The sequence below is a fragment of the Rutilus rutilus genome (assembly GCF_951802725.1).
Source record: "Rutilus rutilus genome assembly, chromosome: 13".
In the NCBI taxonomy this organism is placed as follows: domain Eukaryota; kingdom Metazoa; phylum Chordata; class Actinopteri; order Cypriniformes; family Leuciscidae; genus Rutilus; species Rutilus rutilus.
This window is the reverse complement of record NC_140218.1, coordinates 9,243,932-9,252,683: the sequence shown is the minus strand read 5'-3', so window position 1 is coordinate 9,252,683 and position 8,752 is coordinate 9,243,932.

Here is an 8,752-nt window from a genome sequence, read left to right as displayed (position 1 = left end):
GCAAAGAGAAGAACATTTTAATTTGATTCACAATCAAACGTTACAATTAGTTTACATGCAATGAATGAGTAGCCTATAGTTTTGCTTGTTGTTGGTGGCGTTATTGCATCCCTAGTTATGCCTACAATGCAAAATTGTTGCCTCGTGATTGGAAGCTCCTGTAGCCGTCGCATACGCATTTCAAAACATCGCGACGTGAAATGCCACAAAAAGCGGTTTGTGAACAGGTCTTAGTGAGTTAGGAGCCCTCTCGACTTCTTTTAAGCTGTCCCAGGCTTAGGTGCTACTTTCAGGGCTAAAATGCTTAGTGAATTACTCTTAGTCAAAAAAATTAGGAGTCCTAAAGTTACGAGAGACACGCCCATTATTTTTAGGAGTTGCTCCTAAATTCGCCAGTTAGGAGCTACTTTTAGCCTTAAAATTCTTTGTGAATACGGCCCCTGATGCAGATGCCATATAAACAAATGCTTGAATATAGTTTGCTTGGTTTGTAAAGTACATGCATAATGCATAATATAAATAAATGGTTAAAAATATATATGATTAAAAAAACTGTTTAGTTAAAAGAATCTTCAAAACTTCTGGTTTGAGCAGATTTATTTAGCTTTATGCTTTATTAATTTAGTTTTTTGCATTTTGGCAACATTATAAACTGTTATTAGAAGTGACTGTTTCCATGTAATGTCCATATTTCAGAAATGTACATATACAAATCACGCACTAATAATGTATTCATTTATGGCAGAAACAATGATCTCATTAAAAGCAATAATTACAAGTTGTGAACATAATGGTTACAATATATGGAAAATAGCAGTGGTGCATGTTGATTCAGTTTGATTTCAGTTTGCATCATCTGAAGTCTTCACAGGAGCTGAAATCATCTCTTCACAGGTGTTATAATCATTTGAAGTCTTCATAAGAGTCTGGATCTAAACTGGGGCTGGTGTGTGGGCATCCCGAGGTAGAAACAGTTAAACACATGGAAAATAATTAGCGATGTTGTGAATGTAGTGTTCATAACATTTCAAGCAACGATAATCATGTGCATTTGATCTGATAACTGATAAGGTTAGGAGATACATTATGTGAATGCTTGGTGTAATGTAAATGACTCTGGGTCAATGCGATTTAGCTCAAAGATATACACTGTAAAAAAAAAATCCTAATTTTACAGAGAATAACTAATTTTTTTAGAGTATTTTTCTGTTATTTTAAATTATATTCAAAACTCTGTAAAATTACAAACAATATATGTAAATTAATTATTTGACTGTTAATTTAAGGATTATATCATTAATTACAAATTACAGTGATTCTTATTTTTTTCACAGGACAATTACTGTATTATTTATACAGTATTTTTCTGCTATTTTAAATTATATTCAAAACTCTGTAAAATTACAAACAATATCTGTAAATTAATTAATTGACTGTTAATTTAAGGATTATATCATTAATGACAAATTACAGTAATTCTTATTTTTTTCACAGGACAATTACTGTATTATTTATACAGTATTTTTCTGTTATTTTAAATTATATTCAAAACTCTGTAAAATTACAATAAAATTATGTAAATTAATTAATTGACTGTTCATTTAAGGATTATATCATTAATGACAAATTACAGTAATTCTTATTTTTTTCCACAGGACAATTACTGTATTATTTAAACAGTATTTTTCTGTTTTTTAAAATTACATACAAAGTTGTGTAAATTTACAATAAAATTATGTAATTAAATATGTAGCTCATTATATTAAAGGTTTATATCCATACTAACAATCTAACATATTTCCTTGTCATTTTAAAGTAAATGTTATTAGTTTTACATTTAAATGTATTTTTACATTTTAACTCTCTAATTCTGGATACAAATTTAATGCAAGCAAACTGCACAATTATTGTTAAATTGAGCTTGCTGGTCAGACAGCAGGCCAACAGGGTTCATGATGGAACATGTGGTGGGTTTAGGTCCTCCTGGGAAGTTTGTATATTTTTTTCATGTTTTAAATTAATTTATGAAGCCATTACATATTATATTGTAATATTATAATGCTCATATTTTGTGCAGGCATCAGCTTACTTCATTGTAAATAGAAAAGCCTGACAATGTCACTGCTTTAAGTATTGTAATACTTGTTTGTGGGTGTTCTCGGGGCTTTAATCCAAAAATAACTCTTACACTACTTCCCCCTAATGAAAAGAAACGTCCTCGTTTCCGGATATACAGAACAGAAACAATACATCTGTAACAAAATATGCTTTCCTTATCTTTGCAATTCAAAACAAAACACTTTGGGGGTACAGGAAAAATTCGAGAAAAACAGTTCAGAATGTGAACATACATTTTTTTTTTTTTTAACAAAATACAGATAACACTTTGAATGTGTCAGTTTTTCTGAACTCATTTGACATTACTCCACTCTTTCAACTATACATTACACAATCCCATACTCAAGAATTTTGTTGTATATGAACAAGAATATGTGGAGATGGATATTAAAGACATTATACATCCCTATACCGTAATGGAGGGCGCACCGAACGTCCTGACCTTGTTCTAATGACATTTGCTGGCTGTTCTGTAGGGAGTTCTATACGGGAGTCAGCCCTAGAACCCTCCGAAATTTCAGCCTGAGCCTGAACAGGAGGTAATGTACCATCCTGCCTTTGAATCTGTGGAGTTGGCCTTACAGAGTCATGAAAAACATAAGGTCTGGAGCCTGAGAGTGCTGTAAGTGGAGGGCGTCCCATATGAGGGGATGGCATAACTGGATGGGGATCAGGTGACCACACAGAGCGATAAGGTTTCAGCCGATTATAGTGAATCACTTTAGGCTTTGACCTAGAATCAAGCAGATCTTTCACTTTATATGTCACTCCAATGTCACCAGTCGGTAAGTCCAACCTGCTCAAGACTTTGTATGGACCAGTCCATTTTGGAGAGAGTTTGTGTCTTGACATAGCTGGAAGATCAACCCATACAAGATCATGAGGTTGATAAGCCACATGTCGGACATGACGGTCATAGTAATGCTTTTGCTGTGCTCCCGATGTCTGGATGTTATCTTCAACGGTGGTAAAAGCAGAGCGTAGTCGTCCCAGCATAGAATGTGCATATTCAGCTGGGGTTCCGGATGTAGCCCTGGAAGTTGCTGAGGGTACACCAAGAAGAAAATCAGCAGGTAGGCGAGCTTCTCTGCCATGTGCTAAGAAGAAAGGTGTATGTTTGGTTGAGGAATGAACACTAGTATTGTAGGCAAATTCAACCTGTTTTAAGTGGTCATCCCATTCCCCACCTTTGGTATACAAATATTTTGCAAGTTGATCTTTTATGGACCTATTGGCACGTTCTACCATACCGTCTGACATGGCATGATATGGGGATGTCCGTGTTTTACAAATCCCAAGCAGGGAACACAGTTCTTTCACCAAATCAGAATCAAACTGTCGGCCTTGGTCAGTGTGCAAACTCTGGGGCACACCATGTTGGCTCACATAGTCTTCAAATAAGCACTTGGCGACAGTCGTTGCACGTTGATCAGTAACTGCATAGAGATTGAAGTATTTGGTGAAGTAATCCATTACTACAAGAACATACCGATTCCCTTTCTGTGTAATGGGCAACTCTGTTAGATCTGCAGCAACTTTTTCAAAAGGCATGCTTGTGACTATATTTTGCATTGGGGCCTGCTGATGAGGTGTTTGTGGTCTCCTTGATTCACAAGCTTGACATTGAGCACACCATTGTGTAATGTCCCTAGACATGTGGGGCCAGTAGCATCTCACTAGAGCACGTTGCAATGTCTTTTGTGCACTGAAATGTCCAGAGAGTGAATGACCATGCAAAGTCTCAAACACGTTACGTTGTAGTGCAGTTGGAACTACAACCTGCAAAATCTGTTCACCTGGTGGAGGTCTGACTCTTCGACAAAGGACACGATCTACAAAGGTAAGCCTTTCGAACTCTTTCCAGAAATGCCTGAATCCATTAACAGCCCCTTTGAGCGTTGCATATGGGGGTCTTTTCTGCATTAACACCCATTCAGAGACAATGCTCAAAACAGGGTCATCTTTCTGAGCCTGTAGCATTTCGTCACTATCCATACCCAGGCATGTAACACTGGAAAAGGCAGAAAACGTAGAATTTGAAGGCTCAAACCCAGAACCCGCACCAGAAGAAACAGGCTGAGCAGAAGTAGGATGTGATTCGGCTACCTCAGTCTGCGTCGAAGTAGAAACACAATGGACAGGCTTGATCTCCAAGTCATTGGAAATGTTGCTCTCCCTGTCAGGTCGACGAGACATGGCAACAGCATTGGCGTGTTTGTGACCATGTCGGTGCTCAATGGTCCAGTCATAGAGGTCGATCTCCAGAGCCCACCTTGCTCTGCGCCCCGTTGGATCACCATCCAAAACCATTCTTCTCAGACTAAGCAAGGGCTTGTGGTCAGTAATGATTCGAAAAGAATGACCCATGAGATACTGACGGAAGTGACGAATGGACCAAACAATAGCCCACAACTCCCTGTCATATGTTGACCATCGTTTCTCAGTAGGTGTCAAGATGTGACTGCCATAAGCGATGACACTTTCTTTGTCGTCAACATTCATCTGGGACAGAACACTTCCGATAGCTGTGTTGGAAGCATCTGTGAAGAGCAAAAACTCCTTTGAAAAGTCTGGGTAGGAAAGAATTGGAGCATTGGTAAGTGCATGTCGCAAAGAATTGAAAGCCTCCTGTTCTAATTCAGTCCAAACAAACATCTTCGCTTTCTGAGTTAGAGCATGCAGTGGCTGTGACATTTGAGCAAAGCAGCGAATGAAACGTCTGTAATATGAACACAAGCCTAAGAATGCTCGAACTTCTGTAGGATTTCCAGGAGTAGGCCATTCCTTAACCTTCTGAATATTTTTAACATCAGGCTGAAGGCCTGCAGAAGACACAATATGGCCCAGAAATGTCACTTGCTGTTGGGCAAAAGAACATTTAGCTGGTTTCAGCTTCAAGTTTGCTGATTTCAAACGCTGGAAGACCTCCCTCAAATGTTGAATGTGCTCTGCAAAATTCTTGCTGTAGACGATGATATTGTCTAAATACACAAGACATGTTTTCCAGGACAGACCCTGCAACACTAGCTGCATCAAATGTTGAAAAGTGGGCGGAGCATTGACAAGACCCATTGGCATCACTGTAAACTGATATAAAGAACGACCAGTAGTGAAGGCCGTTTTTGGTTTGTCTGCCTCATTAAGCTGCACTTGCCAATATCCGGATGAAAGATCCATGGTACTGAATATAGAGGAACCTCTAAGTGCATCCAAGGTATCATCTGTTCTGGGTAAAGGATGGGCATCCTTAATGGTGACAGAATTAAGGCCCCTATAATCAACACAAAAGCGCCAGGTGCCATCTTTTTTCCTCACCATAACGACAGGTGCAGCCCAAGGGCTATGACTGACTTCCACAATACCTTTTGCCAACATGTCATCCACCTGTGCCTGAATCACCTCTTGCATCTGAGGAGAAGTACGATAGGCACGTTTTTTAATGGGAATTGCATTGTCGGTATTGATTTTGTGTTTGACCATATCTGTATTACCAAAATCTGTAGGGTTCTTACTAAACACATCACAATACTCATACAACAGTGAGTGTAGTTCATTCACCTGAGGGTCAGAAAGATTCCCACTCTGAATCTCAAATGGAAGAGGCGGCACCTGTGTAGAAGGGGTGGACACATTACATACAGAATCTGAGTGCTGAACAACATCCTCTTGGTTTATTGGGGTGAATTCCCCCAGCTGCATACCTGGTTGCAGAACAAAAGGGCTATTTGTTGGATTCATTACTCGCACTACAGTTTGACCATTTTCAGCTATTGTAAGGGTGCGTGCAACTGCAATTCCATCCAACTTAGATAGATATGGCTCAAGCAACCCAATGTAACCGTCTGCTAAACCTGCATTAACAGCAAACGGGATAAGCTGAGCTGTACAGTGCATCTCACATTGGGGAGGAATGGTAGTAGTTACAGTAATTTGAGCTATGCAATGTACAGGGGCAAGTTGAGATGTGCTTAACAATTGTAAAGTCTGATCATAGAGGCAACATAGCCCCTTACCAACATTCAAGATTACCTCATGCTTCTGGAGAAAATCCCAACCAAGTATGATACCCTGACTCACATTTCTGATGACCTGCATGTCATGTTGTAACGTCAGTGCACCTAATCTCAGGTTAACAGTCACAGTTCCCAGAGTATCTAGATTCTGACCAGTTACAGACTTTGACAGAATGAAATTACCCTTTAGAGGTCTTTTGCACAACGAAGGAATTGCCATACGGGTAGATTCATTAATGAATGAAATACTAGAACCAGTGTCTATCATGATGTGCATGTCAGTACCTTCAACAATGCCATTGATGTGTGCTGTACAAATGTCCTTCATGCTTGTAGCAGGACAGTGTTCAGTCTCTGGATGGCTGGTGTCTGTGGTTGTCATTCGTACAGTGTCTTTGTGTGGGGCTGGTAGTGAAACAGCTGATGTGTGCCCCGCCTCATCAGCTAGTGGAAGTTTCCCTGATGATGGTTGTGATGATCTGGGTAGACATCATGTGGACCACTCTGAAGATCCAGGCTTGGATGCCGAGGTTTGTAATGATGGGCTTTGTACTCCTCGAAGGTGACACGCTTGTGATTAGGGCTTGGACTGCGTCGTTGAAATGATGAGCGGTTGAAAGACATAGTGTCATTTCGTTGTCCCCGTCTGTCATCCTCGTAGTAGTCAGTGCAGACTGCAGTGGAGTATTTTGGCGAATAGCAATCCTTGAACCTCTCCCTACGGTGAGGCGAAACATCCACTCTGACATTATGCTGGTATGTGTCGTCGCGTCGTCTGCAAAGGTCTCTGCGACGGCTGGGAGATCTTCTGTAGCTGTCAGGTGAAGGAGAACAAGCATCTGAATGTCTGGTTGGTGAATGTCCATATGGTGCACTCCATGCCATAGCATATCTCACTGGACTGCGCCGATGTGGTGATGGGGTTTGTCGAGATCGGCTGCGTTCATCATGCAATTGCAGTTTCAATGCTGATACATCCTTACTTAAGTCTTTAACTGTGTTAGTTAGATCAACAACTGCTTGCTTCAGAAAAAGTGTGTCAGTGTCAGAAATAACATTCACTGTCTGTGCTGCTGAATTGCCTCCCACCGCAGATGGAACCGGCTGCACCAATCTGGCGGCCTGGCGCGCTCGTTCAGCTTGAGTAGCGACTTGGAAGGCATCTTTGAACGTGTTCACGCCTCTCTCATGGCATTTAATCTGGAGTTCTTGATCTAAACCAGCCAGAAATCTCGACAGTTTCATGTATTCCGAAGCATTCTGCTCAAAATCAGGAAAAGCTTCTTTGACCAGTCTACATATGTCTGCTGAGTACACTTCCATTGGTTCATTGGGCAATTTGTGGCGTGAATTTGGAAATGTTTGAAAAGACGCAATTACATCCTTCTGACCAGGGGCGGGTCTACGTGGTGGCCAGGGGGGGCACCGGCCCCCCCTGAAATTCGATTGGCCACCCCAGGTGCCCCCCCTATAAGATGTCTTGTGATTGGTTCATTTTACAGCCAATCAGTTTATAGACTCTACTGAAGTTTGCGATTCAAAGAAGTGCAGCGCCAGAGAAACAACGGTCGCAAGTTGTGAGTAAGTAACCCATCTTAAGTACACAATGATGGCCTAAGACACGAAACGAGCGGTTTGTGTGAGAAAACGAACAGTATTTATATAGTTTTTTACCTCTTGTACACATCCGAGATCACGTCCGGCTCTTTCCGGAGCTAAGCCAGAACGCGCGCACACGTCACACACCAGGAAGCGCGTGCGCCCTCAGATCATTTGGATGTGGTTGTGTAGAGGTAAAAACTATATAAATACTGCTCTTTTTCTCACACAAACCGCTCGTTTCGTGTCTTAGGCCATCAATGTGTACTTACAATGGGGAATTGTTTAATTTGGACTTCATTGTGCATGCTCTTTGAGATAGTGATCATAGACCTGCATTACATGACTGACAGACAAGAACGGTTTGACCTAAAAATATCAAAATTGGAACTACTGCGGAAAAAAAAGACACCTACTTCTTGAATGCCCTTAAACATACGTAAGCTAAAACATACCAAAATTTTATTTCAAAGTGAACCATCCCTTTAACTCTGAGTTACTCAGCTTTTTTGTAAATGAAATAAATGCTGAATGAAACACTGATGTTTTGGCCAAACCATTTTGAAATGAAATAAATGCTGAATGAAACACTGATGTTTTGGCCAAACCATTTGAATTATTACAGTGGGGGGAATTTGTTTTTATTTTTTTATTATTATTATTTGAAAGAGATTGTGAATAAAACTACTGTATATTGTAATGGCCAAACTAATTAAAAGAAAATAGTTGACATCGTAGAAGCTTCTGGGTTTTTAAAATGGCTCATTATTAAAATTGCTTTTATTTTATAAACTTGTTAGTTTTATGAAAACACAAAAAAATAATAAACACTGGCTCTCAAATTTAACTTAATGGATGCTGGGATGACAAAAAACTAAATTAATCAAAAATGTGCTTTATTACTACATTTGTTTACAAGTAACTTTATTCAAGTTAAAAAAATAAAATCTGTAGGATTTACGTAATATAGGCTACTGTAGAATTTAGCTTCTTTTTTTTTTGTCACTGGCGGCCACCCCGTT